We start from the raw sequence: 11294 nt of genomic DNA on the forward strand, positions 1-11294 counted from the left end.
CTACAAATCTAAATGTCATAGACATCATAAACCGGGAAATAACATTTGTTCCTCTTGTTGAAACATTTGTTCCTCTTGTTGATGAAATGGTATTTACACATGGGAAAAGTGGGTATTCTGTATGATACACAAGTTTACACTGATGTGATTGTAACATGTGCCTGGTTTTGTGTTCTGATTTGTATTGTTTTTTGATTGTGCTCCCCTTGTCATGTGACTGTTCCCCCAGTCTTGTGCCTGGTTCCTGCTTGTTCCCTGGTCATGTGATACCCTTTCCTTGTGTTTCTAGTGTCACATGTCTTGATTAGTTCCCAGGTGATTCTTGTTTGAGGTGTTCATTTATAGCCTGTGTCTGTGTTCCCTAGCTGTGGGTCATTGTCTACTGTCACCCTTTTGGTCATGGGTTATAGTGGTGTCGCAAGGTTTCTGTGATTGTTCTGTTTATTTTCCATTTATTTTCCTCAGGTCCTTGGTAAGCATGTGTGTTTAATGTTTAGCATGTGTTTATTGTTTATGCCCTTAATCTGTGTTTAGCTCCCTTGTCCAGTGTTTTGCTCCTTTGTCCAATGTGTTTAGTTTTAGTCCTGTGTAGCCTATTGTTTTGCTTGTCTTATTTCTCTAGTTCTATTGTTTTCACTAGTTTTTGTTTTAGTTGTATTTTTTATGTGCATCCTTTTGTCTTGTCTTTTATTAAATATTTTCCTGCACATACCTCCATCTCTGTTCCTTGTCCCTCTACCCAACCCCTATGTGACAGTGATGTTTACTGTAATGTTTTAACATTCCACTGAATAAAATGGCAAACTGTCCCATAAATCCTGCAATGCTGGATTCATGGGACAGTTTGTCATTTCATGCTGTAACAAGATCTGAAAAATATGTACATTTAAGTGAGCTCCTGTCCACTGATGGTGCTAAAACCACAGCTTCTCTATTATGTAGAACAAAGTATACTTTTGGGAGAATGTTAGATGAAAGGATCCTGTCACTTCTATACTTTTGGAACATAGGATGTGGTTTAGGGTTAGAGAGGAGTTTAGGGGCAGGTTTAAAGGAACACTAGGTAAAACTCTTTCTCGTTATGCATGCTCCTGGGGCTCCCCCTAGTGTAATTAATTTATGCAGCTCTGTACTAAAATCAATGTGGAGGGGAGGTACTCTACCCTCTTCCAAATGTTACATAGTGCCATTTCTGTAGTGCTGGGCCCTGAGTAGCACTGACAGAGGCTCTGTTCTCCCTATTACAGGACAGTAAAGCATCACAATCATTTTGAAGCTGTAATTTTAAGGGAATATGGTACATAGAATTTCTTCAGTCTAATAGTGGCTCTTGAGTATTTGTACATGGAACTGAATGAACAGGGGTGGGGGGGAATGCAAGAGCAGTCTAAGACATTTTAACGAAAGTAAACCCAGATTATAAATGGGGCTGAATGCACCGATTTTAAACCTATTTTATTTAATTATTTTTTTACATCTGGTAAGTATACAGGAGTAAACTCAAATGTTTTTAAAATTCATATACATGTGTATCCTCCACACTACCTGCCTTCCAATAGGATATTTTAGCAGAAGCCATGTACTGTATTGTATTTTTTATTTTTTTTTAATTAAGCACACACCTGCTTTGTGTCTGCTATTAGCATTGTGTTGCAGATTAGAGGCTCATGAACCTTCTGGGTTTGTTTTTGGTTTTGTCTCAAATCGCAACAGGTGGTTGTCCCTGTGATTGGCATTTGAAAATCACTTAATTAACAGCATCTCTCAAGAACATACGTTTGAGGAAGCAGTGGCAGAGTCTCCAGAGGAACCTCTTTGGTAAACGCACTGAATACAAAAAAGAAATGCATACTACGTCAAGGTTTCGAAGTCCTGCTCATATCTCATGTACTTTTAAACCAGGTGTTCAAAGAAAAGTGAGTAACTCACAGGGTAGTGGCAGTAATGTCAACAATGTTAAGTCTACTAAGCCTATAGACTTCACTATTTCACAGTGCCAACAGCAATGTTTCTTCAATTCTGTCACCTCAGTTGGCCCCACACAGTGTAGAAATGGCCAATCTTAATTTATAAATCAGGTTATCAAGATATGGGTTATATATTTCTGTTGAAATTAAGAGTATTAGATGTCAAGAATATACAGTCTTTTCTGGGAAGGCATTAGAGTATATATTGAACCATCGATATTGAATAGATTTGATGTCACTTAGCCACAAGAACTTTCATGATGTCTGGTGTAGATAATGGATGGTTACTTCTGGATCACAACCTCCACTCAAACTCAAGGCAACGTCAACGATTCTGTGGAAATGCTGTTCTCTCTGGTTTGTTTGCATTCAGAAGCTCCATGATTTTTTTAAGGTGAAATGGTATGTTAGAGAAAGAAAATGACTGTTTGTACAAACCGGATTCCAAAAATTTGGGACACTAAACAAATTGTGAATAAAAACTGAATGCAATGATGTGGAGATGGCAAATGTCAATATTTTATTCGTAATAGAACATAGATGACAGATCAAAAGTTTAATCTGAGTAGATATAACATTTTAAAGAAAAAATATGTTGATTCAAAATTTCAGTGTCAACAAATCCCCAAAAAGTTGGGACAAGTAGCAATAAGTGGCTGGAAAAAGGAAATTGAGCATAGAATGAACAGCTGGAAGACCAATTAACACTAATTAGGTCAATTACATCATGATTGGGTATAAAGAGCTTCTCAGTGTCTCTCTGAAGCCAAGATGGTGAGAGGATCACCAATTCCACCATTGTTGTGCAGAAATATAGTACAGCAATACCAGAATGGTGTTACCCAGCGTAAAATAGCAAAGACTTTTAAGTTATCATCATCAACCTTGCATGACATCATCAAAAGATTCAGAGAATCTGGAACAATTGCTGTGCGTAAGGGTCAACGCCGTAAAACTCTACTGGATGCTCGTGATCTCCGAGTCTTTAAATGTCACTGCACCTCAAACAGGAATGCCACTGTCAAGGAAATAACAGAATGGGCTCAGGAATACTTCCAGAAAGCATTGTCAGTGAACACAATCCACTGTGCCATCCGCCGTTGCCAGCTGAAACTCTACAGTGCAAAGAGGAAACCATTTCTAAGCAAGCTAAACACGAGCTCAGACGTTTGCAATGGGCCAGGGGTCTTTTAAAATGGAGTGTGGTGAAATGGAAGACTGTTCTGTGGTCAGATGAGTCACGATTTGAAGTTCTTTATGGAACAGTGGGACGCCATGTCCTCTCTGGTCCGGATGACAAGGATAACCTGAGTTGTTATCAATGCTCTGTTCAGAAGCCTGCATCACTGATGGTATGGGGTTGCATGAGTGCTTGTGGCATGGGCAGCTTGCATGTCTGGAAAGGCACCATTAATGCAGAGAACTATGTTCAGGTTCTAGAACAACATATGCTCCCATCTAGACGTCATCTCTTTCAGGGAAGACCCTGCATTTTTCAACAAGATAATGCCAGACCACATTCTGCAGCAATCACAACATCATGGCTACGTAGGAGAAGGATCCGGGTACTGAAATGGCCAGCCTGCAGTCCAGATCTTTCACCTATAGAGAACATTTGGCGCATCATAAAGAGGAAGGTGCGACATAGAAGGCCCAAGACGATTGAACAGTTAGAGGCCTGTATTAGACATGAATGGGAGAGCATTCCTATTTCTAAACTTGAGAAACTGGTCTCCTCTGTCCCCAGACGTCTGAGTGTTGTAAGAAGGGGGGACAGTGGTAAAAAAATAGCCTTGTCCCAACTTTTTGGGGATTTGCTGATGCCATGAAATTTTGAAACAACATATTTTTCCCTTAAAATGATACAATCTCTCAGTTTAAACTTTTGATCTGTGATTTGTGTTCTATTCTGAATAAAATATTAGATGTTGGCACCTCCACATCTTTGCATTCAGTTTTTATTCACAATTTGTTTAGTGTCCCAACTTTTTTGGAATCTGGTTTGTACATGGTTGAAGTTTAACTTGTCTCTAAGCTTTTATTTGCTGTTTGATACCACAGAAACTAATATTAACTCAGTCTGTTTAGTTTTGTAGCACTTTCAGTCTGTTTTCTTTCATTCACTTAACGGTCTTCCTAATTTATAGTGTGTTCCACGTTATGCAACCTTACACCAGTATTATCCACTTATGGGGTAGGAATAGAGGAATATCTTCATCTTGGTACACGCTTTTTAACATTTAGAGGTCTCTACGCCATCTATCTCAAGATGCTGTGTCAGTCTAGTATAGCATAGTATACCGGACTGAGACACATTTTTTACACATTTACAAACACTGGGGCTTTGTAAACACATTAAACTGGTTTTCAGTGTGCAAACAGACTGGAGAGTTAGCAAAAGGTGAAGTATATTTATAAAAATGTTTTTGATTAAAATCGTGGACACAATTTCACATTTTAAAGCAAAACACTGGGATGGCTGTATTATTACCAATAGATTGACCAGAGGAGGATGGGTCACCCTCTGTGAGCCTTGGTTCCTCCCAAGGTTTCTTCCTCAGCTGAGGAAGTTTTTCGTTGTCACTGTCGCCCTTGTCTTGCTCACCTGGGGATTTTTACATACTTTACATTTTTACATTTCATGTCAAAACTTTGTTTCACCAGAATTCTGTGAAGCTGTTTGTGGCAACATTAGTTGTAAAAAGCGTTATACAAATAAATTTTATTTGACTTTAGACACTTAGCACTTGAGGACCTGTGCACAAAAAGGGTGCACATTAAAGATAAACCCCTTTTAAGTGTTGCCAATTCTTCTGTTGCCAATTCTTCTTCTTCTTAAGTGTTGCCAGTTCAAAATTGCTATCGATGCTTTTATTTAGACATTAATTTCCTGGTCAGAGAACATGACCATACTGGGTGACCTGCTTAACCAGCACCAGGCCCATTTTTTTTCTTTTTTTTCTTTTCTTTTTTTCCTAGCAGAGTACATATGGGGTACATTTTCAGCAAGGTAGCTCCTTTACAATAACAATAACTGTGATAACGATAATCACACATCATTTGTAATAGGTGTATTCTGAGTGCGTCATATACTCCAAGTGGAAGAATAAACACCTATTCATGGCAATCTAGTAAGAGAGCTACACAATATTCTGTTCACATGCTATTTGCTCCCAGGAGCATGACTGAAATAATTCTTCTGATAATATACTTAAGTATGAGGTAGATCAGCTACTCAAGAGTAACGAGTTGTTTTCTAAAAATTACTGAAGTAGTTAGCTGAAGTTAATATTCACTTGACAGTATAAAGATCTTGTTCTGAAAGTTTTGAGAAAAATCAGCCAGTTAACAAGCATTCACAATAAGACGGGTGTTTTTATAAACAGCTGTTGTGATTGTTCATTAACGTGACGAAAAACAACAAGCCAATCAAATGGCTGTTCAGCTAACTCAGTTAATAGCTTCCTCAGATTGGGAGCTGAGTTTGTTTTTGTTGTTGTTTTTGTTTTGTCACCCCTGCACACTGCTTTACTTATTAAAAATAAAATGTACTGTTTTAGAAATAAACACAAATACATGTGATATTATTCATTCATTCTTTCAACCTCTGTAACCACTTCATTTTGTTCATAGTTGCAGTGGGTCTGGAGCCTACCTAGAATCACTGGACCCAAGGCAGGGAAACAACTTCGACAGGGCACTGGTCCATAGCAGGACATAAAACATTCACCCAGTCACATTTTCAGAGCTGTTGGAAAATTTGCATAGCCAGTCCATCTGCCAACATGTGTTTTTGGACTTTGGGAGGAAACCAAAGCACCTGGAAGAAACCCTTGCTGACACTGGATGAACACACCAAACTCCTCATAGAGAGAGACCTGAGGTGGGGATGAAACATGGGACCCCAACAACCTGGAGCTGTGAGGTAGCAACACAAACAGTAAGAGTCATCTTGTTCCCCAGGTTATAATTACAGTCATAAAAATGAGTGGACATAAAAGTCTTTGAGTAGTGGACCAAGAGTAATGCTTATGATAATAATGAACAATAAATATGATTGAAATTATATGTAGTTCACTGATATTGAAATGTATGTTTGTAATTTGTTTCTCTCACTGCAAAAAAAAATGTTTCTATTCACAAGCTTCAGGATGAATTAAGGCTTTTTTAATTACACTAGTGTCATCTTTATTGATAAAACTGCTATTAAATACATGCAGAGGTAAATTGCCTTCAGTTCTGTATGTATCAGCGATCTGTTAGATATAGCTAATAATAGGATGGCCACTTTTAAAATTATAATTATTAAAACTATTACTTTATTTTAATTGAATTATTCCTCATAAATTGAGCATAGCTTTGCTTTCAGATTTAAAAATAAAGCTCTTCTATGACTTACTGTTTGAGAAACTGATGGAGGTAAAATAACCATCCCATTCTTTTTAACCCTGTACTAACACGTTATTTTGGAACTTCAGGATTGTATGCATTTTACCTTAGCAGACTTTGTAAAGTACACATTTGTGCAGTTCTTAATGTCATGACACGTGACTTCTGGCAAAATGCTTGAATCAACAGTGACCTCCAATGGACACTAAGAGCATGAGCATGTGAGTGATACTCCCACAATTAAATGAACTGCATTCACTCTAATGACGCTGGGATTTAGAGTTCTTAAACATCCGTGTATAGACATAAGCTGATTAATGATGGGGGTAAGCTTGAAAACCTGTCACTCTGTTTGAGAATAATAAGATCCACGACGTTTTTGGTGGTAACTGTAGTATACTGTGTTTCTTCCTGATATAAGATCGTTAATTCATTTTCCATACATGTTTTATCTTGTTCAGGGTTGCTGTGAGCATGGAGCCAACCTGGAAAAATTGAGCACAAGAAGGGACACACCTTGACACAGAACCCTGCAGTCATACAACACTCACACCTGCACACACAGTCACATTTTGCATATGCAACCCAACTCCCAATATGTACTACCAACATGTGCGGGAGGAAAGCAGAGCACCTAGAGGGAACTCACACAGACACAGGGAAAACAGAACAAACTCAGGACCCTGGACCTGTGTGACTGTGACATTCCCAGCTGTGTAATCAGAATCTAAAATCAGAATTTCAAACTCTAGTCTAAAGGCTAATGCATGAAATATGGACAAACTATTAATACAATGTATATCATATACTTGATGCCAGAATAGTTTTTATGAAACTAGAGTGAACTAGAATCTAGCTTAAACACTTATGTCTTGTCTTGAGTCAAGCCTTGAGGTTTGTGGTTTAATATGTACTTATTTTTCAGACCTTCACACGCATATCTACATTTTTTCCAGATTCCTAGAAAAGTATGATGATATTATGCACGTTACAATCTCTCATTGAGTAGATATTTGTAAACAGTTATATGGTTAAATGATACCAATGATGAACCTCAATCTACCCTTTTCCTCAAAGGACAGATACTTCCTTGATGCTCAATTTATTCTTGAGCATGATTACATCACATGGTTAAGATTCTTAGTCTTAAATTGCCTCTTTCTCTATCTCATCTGCAGCGTTCTCTCTTGACAAAAGTTTGTGTGCATCCAATCATCCCATATTTCTTCTGAAATGGATAGTATTTAGAGGGAGAGTGCTTCACTTTGCTGCAGTAAGAGATTCTACTCCTCTATGAAGAGTTTACACTAAATGTTAGAACATGAGCATATGACTGGCATTAGTGAGGTCAAATATTGATGATGGACAACCAGCTCTGGATTACAAATGCTACTCCAGCTCATCTCAGAGGTACTGATGATTCATCAAAAAAAAAATTTTTTTCATATTAAAATAAAAAAAAAAAAATGGAAAAACATTAAATTCTACTTAATAGTATGATCATTATCATTCTTTATACAATAGTATATATAATATTATACTTATATTTTTTCAAAAATATGAAATTTTGGGTTAATATAAGTATTAATTATTTTATAGTCTTAGTTAAAATAAGGCTAAGAAACCTATGAGAGCAACTGAAGCAGATGATTTTTTTTTCTAAAACTTAATCAGAAATCCACACAAAGTAAACTGAACATAAACCAACAGCTTCCATTCAATCCATGTTTATTATTAAATGTGTATACATAATATTAACATTTCAATATGTCCTCAAACACAAAAAAACTATCCATTTATGCTGTCATGGTATATCACTTCCATGTCCTGACACTCCCCAAGCAGATATTAAGGACTACAATTCCCAGAATTCACCAGAGCCAGCCAATCACAACAGTTACAGCGTCTCTAACGTCACTTAGTCGTTCTCGTTTATCCTTTTCACAGTCACTTTAGTTTTTGTGTGTGCCGGCACCGTTATCCGTTTCTAGCTTTTGTTCTCTGGTTGATTGCTGTTGACCCTGCTTGCTTTCATTTCGATTCTGGTTCAATAAACGTTGGCCTTCCATTTCTTCTGCTTATATTGTGGTGCCCGTTACAGAAAACAGCAGTTACATTTTTTTCCTGTTAGTCAATCTGTGTGCAGATTTTATTTCTAAGCCATGTTGAGAAATTGCTTATTTATTTATTATATACTTATTTATTGTTTATTTGAATTTACCCACATACCTATAATATCACTGTGGAGGATTAAATATATTCAATAGCACAAATTCAGTCCCAAAGCATTCAGTTTTTAAAATAAACTCCTTTATTGCTCAATGGATATTATTTTACTCTCTTACTTTCACTTTAGGATTTCAGTCCAGGATCTCAGCCTGTTAAATTTAGTTTGAAATTAAACATAATGGGTGGGCAAGTCTTTAGTCTCATTTAGTAAACTAGAACTGTATTCTGGGTTTGATTTCAGCAGGTATGCCAGTTCAATGCAGGGACTGCATACTTTGAAGGATTCATTTATAGGTTGATTACATCCTGGGAGTGCGATTCTCTCCCATTTCCAAGACTCCTTTGTATGCGGCCAACAAACAACTGCAATCTTTTACCTTGGCCACTTTATAAAGAAAAAAAAAAAAAAAACTCTTTCTTGCATGTGTGTCAGACAGTTTGTTCAAGTCTACTCTAAACAGGGAGTCAAGCTTCATATATGTGCATATGTGTTTCTCTTATCTGTCTGTCTGACAATGGAGTAAGATTACTGTCAGAAATAAACATGCGCATGCTCATTTACATTCGTACATAAATATTTAAAGGAACACTATGGGAGATTTGGGTTTTTTGCCCCTGGAGCTCCCCCTAGAGTAATTCAAATTTACAGCACTGCACTGAAATCAGTGGGGATGTGGAGAGAGTGGGGTTGGTTTCTTGCCCTCCTCCAAAACGTAAACCTAGTGCAGTTTTTATAGTGCTAAGCCAGGACTTACAATGCCAGATGCTCTGTTCTCGATGTTATAGCTCAGTGGAGCATCACAATGATTTTGAAGCTGTAATTTTATGGTAAAAATGACATAGTGTTCCTTTAAGTTGTACACAAAAGTCAGTTGTGTGTGTGTGTGTTTTGTACGAATACAACTTCAAAATATTTGATTATAAAGACACATATGATTTGAATTATTACGGGTACTACTTATAGATTATGAACAATTGGAAAGTGAGAAAATACTATCAAAAATATGTCACTGGACTCACAGGAGTCATCATTTCAGGAATTCCAGGTTTATACATACAAGTTGAAACATTTATCAAGGACAGATGGGAAAGTGAATGGGATACATGCCTGGATAATAAATTACATGAAGCGAATTCCATTATTGGATGAAAACCGCAGAACTACCTTGAAAACCACTGGGAACAAGCAGTGTACACAACATGCCATATTGGACACACCAGATTAACTCATATGTATCTAATAAATAGAAAAGTAGCCCCATATTGTGCAACATTCCAAACTAGGCTTACGATAAAACATTTAATGTTGGACTGTAGTGATTTTGGCCACGAGAGGCAACAGATCCTAACTGCCAAGTCCATAACAGAATTATTCAATAATATAAAAGCATCTGCACCCCTAATATTCCTGTCAGTAACAAAACATAAGCAACACACATGACGAAATTAAATAGATGGCAGCCTCAACATCTAACCTAAAACTGTATAAGTAAATCAATTACATCTTACTAACTTTCTTGCCATTCATGTGGCCCAATGGGCAGATATGGCATTAATTACAAACAAACTAACATACAAGTTGTATAACCACAGATATATTTTAGTACAGGTGATTTGTTTCCCCAAAATCAAGCATTACATATATTTTCTATAATATATAGAAACACTGAACACTTGACTGAATAATACTTTGTCAGTTCATAATCCCAAGAACCAGCCTGTTGAGATGATGAATAATTTATAACTTTTGAATGACATTTATTTTTGTACAGAATATTAATTCCCATTCCCTTTCATAATTCTGTGTTTTATTTTTGTGTTTTATAGTTGAAGCAGATTCCTCATTAGCTGTCCAAATTTTACATAATATTACTGCTCTGATGGAAAGAGGATTGTTCCAGCTTTCATATGAGACCTTCATCTTGTATCTGCCTTATAGAGTATGAAATTTATGAAGCGAAGAACGTGAATAATGCAAGTCTGGAACCACCAGTGTGTAGAATCATATGCTTTCAGTTTAGTTTGAAACTGTGCATTTCACAGACAGATAACTATATTCATGAAAAGGACACATTTATTAAAAGTAATAGCATCTGAGTTTTATTTAATTATATTTTGGAAGTTTGTTTTTATCTATGTTATTTTATTTTGTTGTAAATTTTCCTACTTGTGCAATATGATTGTTTTGTTTCTAGAGCATTAATAATAATAATAATAATAATAATCTAAAATATAATGTATTTTTATGTTTTGAATTATAATGCCAGATAATAGAAACATTCCCATGTCCCACCCGATGTTAAATTATAATGCTAAAATACAGTATACGTATAAGTATTTCATTTCTTAAAAATTGATAGACTCTCCGTGAACATGCGTGTATTAAGAGTTTGGGTCTTTTATTTTAACTGCAGAGAGCCGCTAAATAACGGGTGATCGCTCAGACTGACCAATGAGGTGTAAAATGTGCTTTAAGTCCGCCCACACTTCCCAATCAAAATAACGAACTGTATACAAAGCATTGACTGAATTCTCGCTTCTGTCTTCGTGTAATCAAACTGAAAATTAATATTTTTTCTCCATTCATTCCAAGAATCAAACAAATAAAATGTACATAAACACTGCCGCCTCCAGTTAAGAACAAGACGCAGCAGACCATCCATGCTCACTATATCGAATCGATTGGTCGTCTGCTCGATGCATTTTGCC

At 36.6% G+C, this 11294-nt stretch overlaps 1 long non-coding RNA gene across 1 annotated transcript; it reads left to right on the plus strand.

Annotated features, from left to right (window-relative positions):
• The first annotated feature begins 376 nt into the window (after positions 1 to 376).
• LOC136666519 (uncharacterized) lies at positions 377 to 7011 on the plus strand. The gene is made up of 5 exons (XR_010795377.1): positions 377 to 472; positions 1714 to 1818; positions 5601 to 5907; positions 6546 to 6577; positions 6818 to 7011. It is a non-coding gene; the product is annotated as an uncharacterized lncRNA (long non-coding RNA).
• The last annotated feature ends 4283 nt before the right edge of the window (positions 7012 to 11294 follow it).

The sequence above is a fragment of the Hoplias malabaricus genome, chromosome 14 (assembly GCF_029633855.1).
Source record: "Hoplias malabaricus isolate fHopMal1 chromosome 14, fHopMal1.hap1, whole genome shotgun sequence".
NCBI classification, from domain to species: Eukaryota; Metazoa; Chordata; class Actinopteri; order Characiformes; family Erythrinidae; genus Hoplias; species Hoplias malabaricus.